The sequence below is a fragment of the Rhagoletis pomonella genome, unplaced genomic scaffold (genome assembly GCF_013731165.1).
Source record: "Rhagoletis pomonella isolate Grant_MI unplaced genomic scaffold, Rhpom_1.0 Rhpom_scaffold_00012, whole genome shotgun sequence".
NCBI classification, from domain to species: Eukaryota; Metazoa; Arthropoda; class Insecta; order Diptera; family Tephritidae; genus Rhagoletis; species Rhagoletis pomonella.
Genome location: NW_023458566.1, coordinates 17,634,273 through 17,647,751, shown reverse-complemented (window position 1 = coordinate 17,647,751; position 13,479 = coordinate 17,634,273). Strand labels below are relative to the sequence as shown.

At 34.4% G+C, this 13,479-nt stretch overlaps 1 protein-coding gene across 1 annotated transcript in view; it reads right to left on the bottom strand.

Moving 5' to 3' along the window:
• The window catches only part of LOC118747985 (bumetanide-sensitive sodium-(potassium)-chloride cotransporter-like), a gene marked incomplete in the record, with an annotated part of 39,475 nt that extends 26,904 nt beyond the window's left edge, over positions 1-12,571 (bottom strand). Inside the window, 1 exon segment of the mRNA XM_036482237.1 lies at positions 12,421-12,571.
• Positions 12,572-13,479: the final 908 nt, after the last annotated feature.

Here is a 13,479-nt window from a genome sequence, read left to right as displayed (position 1 = left end):
TCAATTTTTTGATGCAGTTTACTTCTATTTGAAATTTCATTTGGCAAGATTTCGCCATCTTGGATTTAAATTTTTTTTGGTTTTTTTTTTGTATAGAAGGTTTTTTAAAAATAGCATTTCTTATTGTAAAACATTAGCAAAAACTGCGAAAAATTTTACTTTCAATGGAAATTGTTAAAAATTGGGGAAAACTGTGACAGTGTAAAATTTTTTCGCAGTATTTGCTAATTTTTCACAATAAACAATGTTATTTAAAAAAAACCATCTATGTATATAACAAATGTGATAAATGAATATTTGTGTTAAACCATTTTTTACGAAAAATGCAAAATAAGCTTACGAATCGCAAAACCTTAAATATAAAATCCAAGATGGCGGAATGTTGCCAAACGAAATTTAGGGCAATTTATTTAATTTCACTGGGCTACGTATACATATTGAATAATTAAAGATTTGCTCACTAGTGACATTTGACACTCCCTTACAAAAGGTTGCACACACACACACGCAACCACACACAGCGCCTTGCTAAGGGAGCCGATGCGCTGTAGGGAAACCCCGAACTGGTGAACCAAATTTATAGTTCCGTACTAGATCTTTATTGTCGAAAAATAACCCGTCCGATAGTAACTAGATCGCAACCAGTTCAAAAGCAGCGAAATGTGGTACTTTTAAAAAGCAAATTTATTTTTAGAAATCTATATCCAAAATGACGAATTTAGAACTGGCATCGCCATGTCAAATTCGCCTGTTGTTTGCATGCAAAAGAGATTTATCGCGAACCAGTAGTGGGTCTAAATGTACTAGAAGCGCACCAGTTCAGAACTAGAGATTTTTCCCACAGGGTTTGGTCAAGAGGGAGCGAGAAAACTGTTTTCTGAGCAAACCTTTTATGTAAACGAACTGTCGCTGATCCCGCGTAAACGGTTTTACCGTTGTTGAAGTAATAAAAATTGTTTTCGGCAAAATAAGATCCAAAATTTAAAAGTACACAAAGCAACAGTGATTTTGTTGCGGCAAATGTTAAAGCTGTTTAAAGTTTTCATCAGCTCCAGATTTTGACAAATACTAGGTCAAAGTGTCAAAAATCGCGTTTTTTGCAATATTTTAGAAGGTCTAGCAAAAAAAAAGCAAAGGGTGATTTACCCTTAATTAAATTAAAGCTATGTATAAATAAAATAAATAATAAATTAAATAATAAAAAAAATTAAATTAGTAGAGAGATAAAATGAGTTGGCATCCCTGACCACTATGAATGTGGCTTTTTATGGTTTTTAACCATTTCTAATAAATAAATAGACTAGAAGTCTAGTTAGAAATTTGCTCTCTATAAACAAAAAAGTGATTACTATAGACTTTGGCAATATACATTGCATAAAGTGGGTTAATATACGTACATGGCTATTGCTTACACTTTCGGTTTTAAATTTTTAGCCCTACCCTACAACATTAGATACATACCAGATACATACATATGTATGTACATATGCGTCAGCCGAACGCATGCATGCACTTAATGTCACGCGGATTTTGCCGACTTTCAAGCAATTCCTCATCATTCATCATACCTATCATTCTCCTGAGAATACGAGTATCAACTTAAGACACTACGCTTGTGATGGCCAAAGTGACAACAACATTAACCTATTTTAGCGATATTCTTAACTTCATAGAGCCTTTGATTAATTATCGAGTACATTAGACACGCATCGAGTTGCACATACATATGTACATACACACACATACACTACATACATAGGTACAGTCATAAGTGCGTTATGTAAATTTCGCAACATACGCGAATTGTGTAAGATATCTTATTATATATATAATAAGAAAGACAATTACTCAAGGTTGAAGCACGACAGCTCGCCATTAAATGGCAAAAACTCATTCACGCCAAACATTTAACGGATATCAAAAAGGTTTGCTTAGCAACAATGCGGATAATAAAGGGTTGCCATTTTCGTGTTGACGTACAGTTTTAGCAAACAGCCTGGATTTCGTGTTATGGATCACTTAACCACCGCGCAATGCGTTACAATGTGTATGCATTAAAACCTAAATACCCGCAGGTCTTTTTATTTTTATGCGGTAAATGCGTTCCTCAGAAAGCCCCCTAAAAAAGTTCTTTACTTTCATACCAAAACAGGGGATGCGTTCCAGAATTTTCAAAAACCGCATAAATTCAGATACTTCATGTAAAAAATTCTAAAAAAACGCATAAAAAATCCAGTAGTTTCATAAAAACCATTTATACTACACATGACTTCGTGGGTTAAGGCATTTCTCCTCAGATATTTATTAAGCCAATTTTGGATTTAAATACGGAATCAAAGATGCAAATATTTTTACTTTTCTATTAACAAACTCGCTAAAAACATGCAAAATATAAAGACATGCAGAAAATTAGAAACAATCCCATTTCAACAAAACTTTTCCTCCATTTTTTAAAGGAAGTGCATAGTACATATTCGTAATGTTTATATGTATGTATGTGTTTATCTTTATTTTTTAAAATAAATGAACAATTGATGAAATCCCTTTCCCGCTCATCCCGAAATTCAAATTTAATTCCCGAACCCGCCCTTCCCCACGTTTTTCAAAATTGTACCGCGGGTCTCGTGAGTCCCGAAATTCACATGTCTCTCAAATCAATTTTAAATATTAAGAAAATAAAAGATCAAACATCTTCTGATTATTTTCTTTTGCTTTACTATTCGTTTTCGTCTCAATAAAACAAAAAAAAAATGCTTATTTCAATCGATGTTTTTAATGAAGATGTTCTGAATTTGGGGAGGTTACAGGTTTTATCGAAGTGTTACCAATTAAAAATGTTATAATTTTATCTGTATTGCTTTTGTTTTATTCAAAAACATCAGTTCATCATAATAACTAGTCAGGGTTAAAGAAAAATGTATTACTGTTCGATGTACCCATCTTTAGCGCGGATAATAGCATCGAGTCTGTACGGGGCATCCATCACATGTTGCACGAATGTCGTCTACTACAATTTTATATTGAACAGGACGTAACGGCAAATCAACAAATCTACCGTGAAAAGATTGTAAACACTGCTTTGTTACCTTGGGCACGTAAAGAATTCCGTAGAAATCTTTGGACGTTTAAATAAGACTCGTCACCATCCCACAAAACTTCCAAGCTTCATTTCTTCGCAACAATGGCCATCATATTCACAGGACTTAAACGCAAAGGATTTTTCCATATGGTCCATTCCCAAGGCCAAAGTATCAGGTAAAAAAAAAAAACTTAGTACGTGTAGTCCCTACTCGCGGAAAAAGTGAAACTTAATAGAGGAAATGCCAGAAAGAAAGAATTTTCATTTTTTATGACCAACCGCAAAGTTTATTTATTATTTGTGGCTGAGAAAGCATACACATCTACAATGTTAACTAGAGTAGATTGTGGTAACTAAAGTAAGATATGAAACGTTTTATTTCAATATTATTAATATTTCTGGAAAAAACACCGCATCAATGGTAGCACCTACTTTGGTTGTTGGATAATTTCTACCATTAACCGTTTCCAGTGAAAATTTTTCTTTAAAAAATTTTGCCAGTTCATCAGATTTGGCCAGCAAAAAGTTGACGTTGAAATCTCCTGCGAGAATTACAGGTCGAACATAACAGTCTACTTATCTTCATCTTCATATTCCTATTCATTTTCATCTTCATCTTCATCTTCATCTTCATCTTCATCTTCATCTTCATCTTCATCTTCATCTTCATCTTCATCTTCATCTTCATCTTCATCTTCATCTTCATCTTCCTCTTCATCTTCATCTTCATCTTCATCTTCATCTTCATCTTCATCTTCATCTTCATCTTCATCTTCATCTTCATCTTCATCTTCATCTTCATCTTCATTTTCATCTTCATCTTCATCTTCATCTTCATCTTCATCTTGATCTTCATCTTCCTCTTCATCTTCATCTTCATCTTCATCTCCATCTTCATCTTCATCTTCATCTCCATCTTCATCTTCATCTTCATCTTCAACTTCATCTTTATTCAAAACCATTTCTTTTGATACCCATATTGGGATACTTTATTTATTTTAATAAATAATTTGAATTTGCTTTTTGTTTATATGGCAACCCTTTAAAAAACTAAAAATCTTTTTACATTGTATCTACAGGTCAAGTCCTTTAAAATCGAACGAACTATACAGATTTTATGACTCGGTGTTAAATATTTAACGCCACCATCTCCGAACTCGTGTAAGACGTTTCACTTCAAAAAATTTTGCCGATTTTTTTGCATAAATCAGTTCATAGAACTTACTTACATCTAATTAATGGAAATATTTTTTTCTTCATGATTATATATACATTAACTAAAAAACTACAGTTATACCTTTTTTTGTATTAACTGCGTTGAATCTGTACGATCCACAAACAGTTAAATTTCCCTCTCTGAATTTTGAGTTAGCTCACTTTAGAATCACCATAATAACCATAAGATTTACTCGAACTTTCATGGGCGTAGCCAGGTAGGGGCAGGGGGGTGCTCGAGCTCCCCCCTAACTTTAAAATTTTCCTTATATATATATAAAATAGTACCCTGAAATGCCAGCTTAATAGGGTCGAGCCCCCCCCTAAATTTCATTCTGGCTACGCCGATGCGAACTTTTATATTTATTGTGATTGATCAGCTACTTTGCCAGCCAGATAATAAAATTCAAGGCGGAACAACAAATTTTTTTTGAAAAGCTCACTTAGTTTTTCATTATCATTAACGGCCATTCGAGAGTCATCTTCAGAAGCTGACCGTCATTACAGAAAAAAAAAAGATAATATTAAGTACCACATCATTCCAGTCTATTTAGAAGCATAGTTGATGCCTGATGAAAAAGGCAAACAAAACTACAAATGCTCACAGAAAATATATACGTATGTACATATGTATGTATAATGGACAGACATGTAGCGATCAAATTCGTTAATATATTTACATACCTATCTATATATGTATGCATGCGTTTGTTTGCCTTATATACAGACTTTCATTAGAATGAAGAAGAATTAGAAAGAAGAACGTGATTTGAAAATCAGTAATGGGTTGTAAGTACACATGTATGTATGTACATAAAAGTACGAATGGATTTACATATCCAAATTTTCCAAATACAAATTTCCATAAGCGGGTTTTGTTTGTGCGACTGCATGCTATTTTCTTTAGCCAAAGCTAGTCAAAACAAAAAGCCGCACAATAAATTAAATTTTTTTTATGAGTATGGAAGTGAATATATATATGTACGTACATATGTCCTTATGTACATGCATGCTACAGGTATTCATAGGCAAGTATGGATGACCATTTGTATGTATGTACATACATATATCTGTGAGTATAATTTGTATAGATATGTACATAGATACATATATGAGGATACATATTGAACTTCGTTTGTAACTAGTGTGGTCAAAAAAGTAACGAAATATAAACAAATATCATGAGTACAAACATACATACATATGTATGTATGTATGTGCATATCTGTCTGGTAAGAAGTCTGGTGTAAGGCCATAGGAAGAACGCTACTTCTTTCGCGCCACTTCGATAGCATTCAAAAACTTGCTGATAAGTGTTTATCAGATAAAAAAAATAATTAAAAACAAATACATATCGGTATTTGAGAGGTAGCGTCTTTTAGATATACCAGGGGCTCACAAACTTTTAAGATAATGCAACCCTTTTCTTTTTATGGAACCCCACATCAAATTTTTAAAAATCAAAGGCACCGTAATTTAATAAATAAATGAATAAAAACTTTTACTAGACATAGTCAACTTATTTTAAATTTTAATGTGAAGAATGAAATTGTTTCACTACCATTTTTTTAACTAGAAAGCGATCCCGTACTTTTTTTCAGTGTTACTTTCTCGCTTTGAGCGAATTTTTATTTTTTGACAGTTTTACTAGCTTTAGTCGGAGGGATACGAGGTTGGGGACCAATTAGATAGCATCCAATTTGGACCTGAATTTGTTTTTTTTGTATTAGTGTAAGCGCCAATAAAGAAGAAGAGAAGTAAGCTGAAACCCCTGTATCACTACGATACGTTGTGACAGAAGGAAGCAAGGTTAGGGTAGTCTTTTGACGTAGAATACGTCTTACGTTTCGATATGGAGGCTATGCTAAAATTCATGATGGCATGATTCAACAATAAAAGGTTTGCTCAGAAAACAGTTTTCTCGCTCTCTCTTTCAAAACTCTAATGTCACTTAGGGACCTATTAGCAAATAGTTTGACAGGAAAAAAAAAAAATAAACTGACATCAGTTTTAATAATTGTGACATTTTGTGCAAGAAACGATTTTGTATATGTATGTACATACGAGTATCTAAATACATATAGACGTACATATGCACAAATCTAGTGCCACTTAATCATATACGAGTACCCACAGTCGCTGAGTATAAATATGTACATACAAATGTACAAATAAGCATACTAAACTTGTACGACAGGAAGAGCCTACATCCATATCTAAGTTACATTTGTACATACATATGTGTGTATGTATAGTTATGCATGTTTGGCTTATGTGTTTTGTATGAGCACCAGGGTGTCCCAGAACAAAAGACCCAATACCAGCTAATAGTCAGTGTAGACGAATTTCGCTTAGTCAGCTAAAGTTTCTGTGTCGGCGGATTTGTAAATCTTGAGGATGATCTACCCAAAGCCATAAATTACATAACTTCTAGAATATCTAACCTTTCGCTGTTAAGCAACAAGACTGACTACCTGCAGTGTAAAAGTGTACGCCTGGGTTAAATCTCCAAGATTTCCGCTGGGCCTGATGTTGGTGCGTTCGGTAATCAAGCCCTGGCCTTGAAAAGTTTTCCAACCGGCTCCTGCGAAGATTTTTGCTTTCCTTGACTTTGCTCAAATAATTTTTGGAAAAAAATTGTTTCTTTGACACCCTAATGAGCGATCATACAAGTGCTTACGTTTGACATACTTATGTATGTACATGTGCATGTATATGTATGTACGTATGTATGTATGTATGTACATATAAGCATGTAGGTTCATTCAAGTATTCGCAAATTAACATTTACACCTCGCACGAGCACAGCCAAGAATTAAGCGAAGAGAGAGGTTTATTTTAAGCTCGGAGGCTGGGTGGCATGGTGGCATGGTGGCTTGTTGTCTGCACTCGTGCTATCCGAGATTAAGTAGCTATTGCTTGTGATATGCGTAGGCGGCGGATTTACTTTTTGATTTCCGACTAAATATTACCTAGTAAAAGTCATACGTACACATTAATGTACATATATATGTATACAGTGACGGATTTGCCCTAAGACTCGGGCCTAGGGCGACAAATGTGACAAAAAAGCACACGGATGGTAAAAAGACAGCGACACGTTACCCTAAAGCTATGTATATGGTTGTAAAAAGATCCAGGTCTATTTGGTTTTTAGCCGCTACACCCTTGAGTTTTAGTCAGAGTGCTTTGCATTTTCGTGCAGGGTTCAAATTTCATAAGCAATATTAGCAGAAGCAACGAAAATATGGCCTCGTCAGAATGAGTACTTTGTGTACGTTCCGCTCAAGGATGAAACTGACAGTTGAGTAGACTGTGTAAGTTTGCATAGAGAGCATCAGATTACCAACCTTTGCGTCGACGGACCCAACGAACCTTGGCCAACTCTCAACTTTTGACGCAAGTAACTCCGAGACTGTGACAGTTGTATAACCATGCGTTTACACAAGACAAGAATACGTATTCGTTGTCACATTGATTGAGTAAAGTAGGAGTTCAGACAATAAACTGTCTTCGAAAAACCAAATACAGTGACGAAGTCAATGAAAGAAGTATGAATATATTAGTAAAAAAGTGGGAATGTAAACCCTAAGTACGAAAAGTGCAGCGCCGCAGGGTACAAGTTAAAAAACTTTAGAGATATAGATTATTTAAATGCTATTTTTTCAGGATGCAACTGGACGAAAGCTTTGATTAGTATTATCAAAATGGCAAGACCGTTGATAATACTCATAACTTATAAAACTTCAAAAAATTATATTATCCGTCAAAAGTTATTTATTGAAACTACCTTCTATTTTGTATCGTGGTAAGAAATATATATTTCGGCAAAAAATTTAATTCATATGTAGTACCTAAATAACTGAAGTTGAGGAAATGGCGGCTTGTGCCACAGGGCCTAGGGCGGCAAGACTGTAAATTGGCCACTGTATGTATATGCCTATGTACAATATATGTTAATGGTCCTCTGCAATGTCACTTTAATAAGGAGACATGGCTAAGACAAAGATTAGAGGCACCTGACACTTAACAGTAATAAGGGTTTTTTTTCAATTTTAAGTTGTGTCCTCATTGCAGAGGACCATCAGTATGTACTTACTTCAATAGTGTCATCATCGCTACACTTCTTCCATATTCCAGTATATCACTAGAACAAAATGTGTATTCTTTTTTACTATGGGAGTATATCGAGGGCTTATATTCAATACCCTCTATCTGCACTTTTCACAAAACTGAGATTCTGATATAAAAATGCACCTAAGACCTAAATTGCAAAGTCATAATTACCATCAGTGATGATAGGTAAGTCGCAGATGGGTTCTAACATCACAAAGTAGTTTTTGTGAAAATTACACATTGAGGGTATTGAATATAAGCCCTCGATATGTTAGTTCAAAACTTTAAAGCCGGTTTTCTCGAGTTCCCTTTTTTGAGTTATGACACTATCGAAGTAAATCAGCGATATGGTTTTTTTACAAGCTTTTATTATGTTTCATCTGTGCGTAATAAAATCTTGCAAACCATTTTTAACCATCTTGGGGCGATGAGCTAGATGCTTGAAACCTTTTAACTCAGCTCAGAGCCCGGAAGACAACGCAATGTTTAAGATGAATTACCCCGCTAGGTGGCGCGGCTTTGGAGATATCTGAAAAACCCATTTTTATGGACCGATATTGTTCAGATTTGGAATTTATATTACCTACCCATATTTATGGTCCGATTTATTTTGGAAAGAAATAACTCCATAATAAATTTAGCCGTTAGGTGGTGCGGGGGTGATTTTTTTATTAGCCACTAAACAAAGAAAGCTTGTCTTAAAAAAAATTGTTTTTTTTTTTTTTAATTACTATTTTTACATACACACATACACATACATATATACCTATTTATTTATCTACGAAATTCATCTGCCATATGTATTCGATTTAATTAGGCACTGTAGTTATAAGTATGCAAATATTGATTTTTATTGAAACGATGCCTTAAACATATCTGTGCCGTACAATTAAAGTAGCTTAAGTGACTTTAGAAAGTTTGACTTTGAATTAAAAAATAGTCAGTTGTTTCCCTTGAAAATTTTTATATTCTTATTTAGCTGCCATCCAAGGGCATCTTGAACTACACCTATGGCGAGTTAAAATTTTGTTTGGGAACTCAATGAAATGCTGCTTTAAAGCGAAAAGGGCCTATACCGTCATAGGCTACTTTAATTGAACGGCACAGAAATGTATGTACATACAAATATATGTATGTCAATACGCGATTGCGTTGTAAGCACACACACCTACCTGTCTCTCTCTGCATCCACCAAGCGCATGCGGTCATGGAAATGGATACGCAAACTTAACTACTGGAGAGTTGTCTGGTCGTAAAAATTCTAATTTTTTTGTCGTGTTGAATGAGAAAAATTACAGGAACAACAACAAATAAAAAAAAAACGTTTTTTTATTGCTTAGTGAATATCTATTTTAATAGACATTGATTATTCTCTTAGTCATTGCTATCGTAGACTCGAAGCTAAACAGATAAAAGTTACATACAATTTATGCATATCGTCGCTTAAAGTATTCCTTTGTTGATATGTTGTTTTTTTTATTTGTATACAATCTTTAAATCGGATTTACACGTAGAATATGCTACATTCTTATAAAAAATTAATTAATTGAGATACTGATATGAATCGATACAGGTATGAAATTTTTGCAGAACATAGAAGAAGAGGTAGCGGTAATTTCTGCATACGTTTCTAGATTATTTTTTTTTTAATTATGGCACTCCTGCGGCAAATGTGCGATACGTAGGTACATACATATATACAAAGGCGGTTTAATGAGTTAGAAACACTGCTGATTACCCTGCAAAAATCGCGACTACTCCATGCACGCAGGCAAAGAGTACTCTGCATGTAAAGAGTACTCGCCAAAACTAACCGAAATGTAAATAAAAAAATGTGGTCAATTAAAATTGCGAGGGAAAGACTAGGGCAGCCGGTATTTTGACACATTTTTAAAGAATAATCATTTTCGGCGCGGAATAGACCTGTCTGTCTGGTTATTGGAGTAGAAGGTGGATATTCAGGGCCTCGTTTGTGATAAGTGAAAAGAAAATTCGAAAAACTTTTTACAAACTATTTTTGCGAATAAGCTTACTTTTTTACCAGTATAAACAACACCAACAACGTCAGCATGGAGACTAAGGGAAGAATAACTCTCTTACTCTTTTTCTTAGGCTTTGTATAAAAAAAGACAAAAAAAGAAGAACTGTATAGGAATGGCCGTCCTAGTCACCAGTTCCGAGTGTTTTTCGAGTTTAATCAATTAAGATTAAAAATAATAATTAATACTTGACTTTTATTTTTTCGCCCCATAGGAACTTATTATTACTTGATTTTTATTTTTTCGATCAAAAATAATGATTGTTTTATGATTTTTATTTTTTTTCGCTCAAAGATAATAATTATTATTGAGTTTTATTATTTCACTTAAGAATAATGATCATACAGAAAACTCAAAAAAAAAAAAAATAAATAAAAGGATTAAATCCCAAAATTTTCAGGTCAAAATTTCATTATTTTTAAATGGAAAAATAAAAATCATAAAATAATTATTTCCGTTGAGCGAAAAAATAAAATTCAATAATAATTATTATTTTTAAGCGAAATAAATAAAAATCACAAAATAATAATTAAATGCTGATTTAAATTATTTTACTGATAATGAGTAAACGTGGTGGAATTTTTTAGTAGCTTCCCAATAAACATTCGGCTTGGTTAACAATTCGAAAATGATTGGAAAACTAATCAGTTTTTCGAGTTTCAGCTTCGATAACGAATGCGCCAAAGGTTAGTATTCGATGCGAGAACCAGGCCATTTTCTAGCAAAACGGAACCTTCGTTATCCAATGTATTTTCCCTTTGTTATGAATTCGAAATCCCGCCCATTATCGAATCGAATTTTTAACTATATAATAGATACATACAAACATACATATGTACATATACAGATATATATATATGTATGTACATATACAGATGCTATTTGCTTATAAATAGACAAAAGCGGTAGTGCCTATCTGACGCCTGCTGATATTCCAAAAGACAAGTATGTAGTGTTGTTGCATGCAAATTCACGAACAAAACCCAACCGAAAACGTGTCATAGTCAACTTTGTATACTTCATAATATATGTATGTACATATGTATATGTATGTATAGTACATTTGTCGTTAATATTTGAAAATTCCTACGTAAATTATAGAAAATGCAGTAATTCCCACGTACCCACTCGCAGTGGCATGCGGCTGCTATTTCGTATTTATTTGAAAAACGTGCACAAATTCCAAAATACTAAGATGCTATTTAAGCAAATCGATTCAACACTAAAAAATTTTTGTTTACAAACAAATGTATATACATTTACGTAAATAAATATGTGTGTATGTACATATGTATGCATCTGTTAGAGTTGGACAAAAGTACGCGACAGCGTTTGTACATAGGTTCGCTCTTATCAAACACTTTGGCATGGAATCGAGCTCAGACGCGATCACTTTTTCTTTAAGCCACAAGCAAGGGTAGAAAGCTGTCAAAATTGACTTTCAAATTCACACACACACGAATGCATACACACATATGTACATATATGTACATAAGGGTGCATTAGTGTTTGCATTCGCCACCAAAACGGATCCGTTCATCCAGGATATGAGCACACAGCCACACACACACACGCACCCAAACACTCGTTTGTTTTCTTTTCATACGAATAATGTTTGCAGGCGATTTAAAAACGTGACAACGAATTAACACAACACCATCTCCTCGCGTGCTCTATTTGTGTACATAAACATAAACATATTTAAAATAGATTATTTTCAAAATTAATTTGAGACTGAAACTTAAAAAATGCTTCCATACAAAGATAGCTACATATGGATGTAGTACATACAGATGCACAAATGTACATAAATACATATGTACACACATACATTTTATGTACAAACGTACATAGGTATCTTGTATGTTTCGTGTCTCTGCGTTTTAGCTTTTCGGTTGTTAAGTTTTATTATTTACTGTAATTAAATTTTGCATAGTTTTTTTTTTTATTTAATTAAAGTTAAATTTTTACATTTTCGAGTATCAACGTTCCACTAGTATGTTGTTTTTATTTGGTTTACTTCGTTAAGGAATATTTTGTTTTTGAGAATTTTCCGCACCAGAAGACTACGCTCATTAAGAGCCACTCGAAGACTGGAAAAGACAACGGCTCCGGCACCATTAATACTTATGGCTAGTCAACGAGTTCCCGCTCGCTTGATAGAAACAATTACTCGCTACACACACAATCATTTGAAGCAGCCACACACACACAACACACACAGCTCTTTATCGAAAGAACCTATGCAGCAGTGTTGAGACGATCAGTGCAACCTGAAATGCAAGCGAATGTGTAACGGTGACGGCGACAGTGCCGTGGCAGTGACGGTGAGTTCGACAGCGGTAGGGCCGCCAGCAACAGCGACCGCAACGGCTAAGCTGCGCTTACAATGCTTAGCAGAACGTGTGCTCGAGCTACGTATGTACATACATACATATTCATGTACATTAGGGTGACTCTTAAATGTAGGAAGCAAATTTTTACATCAGATTTCCTAAGCCTCAACCCCTACGCCGATGCTACTATAGTTGAAGATATCACAAATAAATGTTGGCCCCCGATTGTAGTCGGTTAAGGCGTGGCGCGCGGGGGTCAAAATTCAGATTACCCTATGAAGACGTCTTGACCAACTCCAATCGGGACCAACATTTTTATGTGTTATCTTCGACTTTAGTAGTATCGATTTTGGGTATGAGTTTCCAAAAAAATTAATTTAAATTTTTTGAATCTCTATCGAGGAAACTGAACTTTGGGCCCCTGTGCGACACGACACGCCTTAACCGCCTCCGATTGGGGCCAAAATTTGTATGTGATATGTGTGACCGTGGTATTACGGATTGAGGGAGTGAGACAGAAAAATATCGTTCCTTTGATTTTTTAAGGACCACCCTAATGTACACATGTAAAGGGTTTATATATGAACATACATATACATATGCATGCGCGCGTGTTTATTTTTCTTATATGTATGTATGTATGTATGCATGTATGCGTGTAAGCTGGCTTGAGCATAAGATCGTGCTTAGCGTC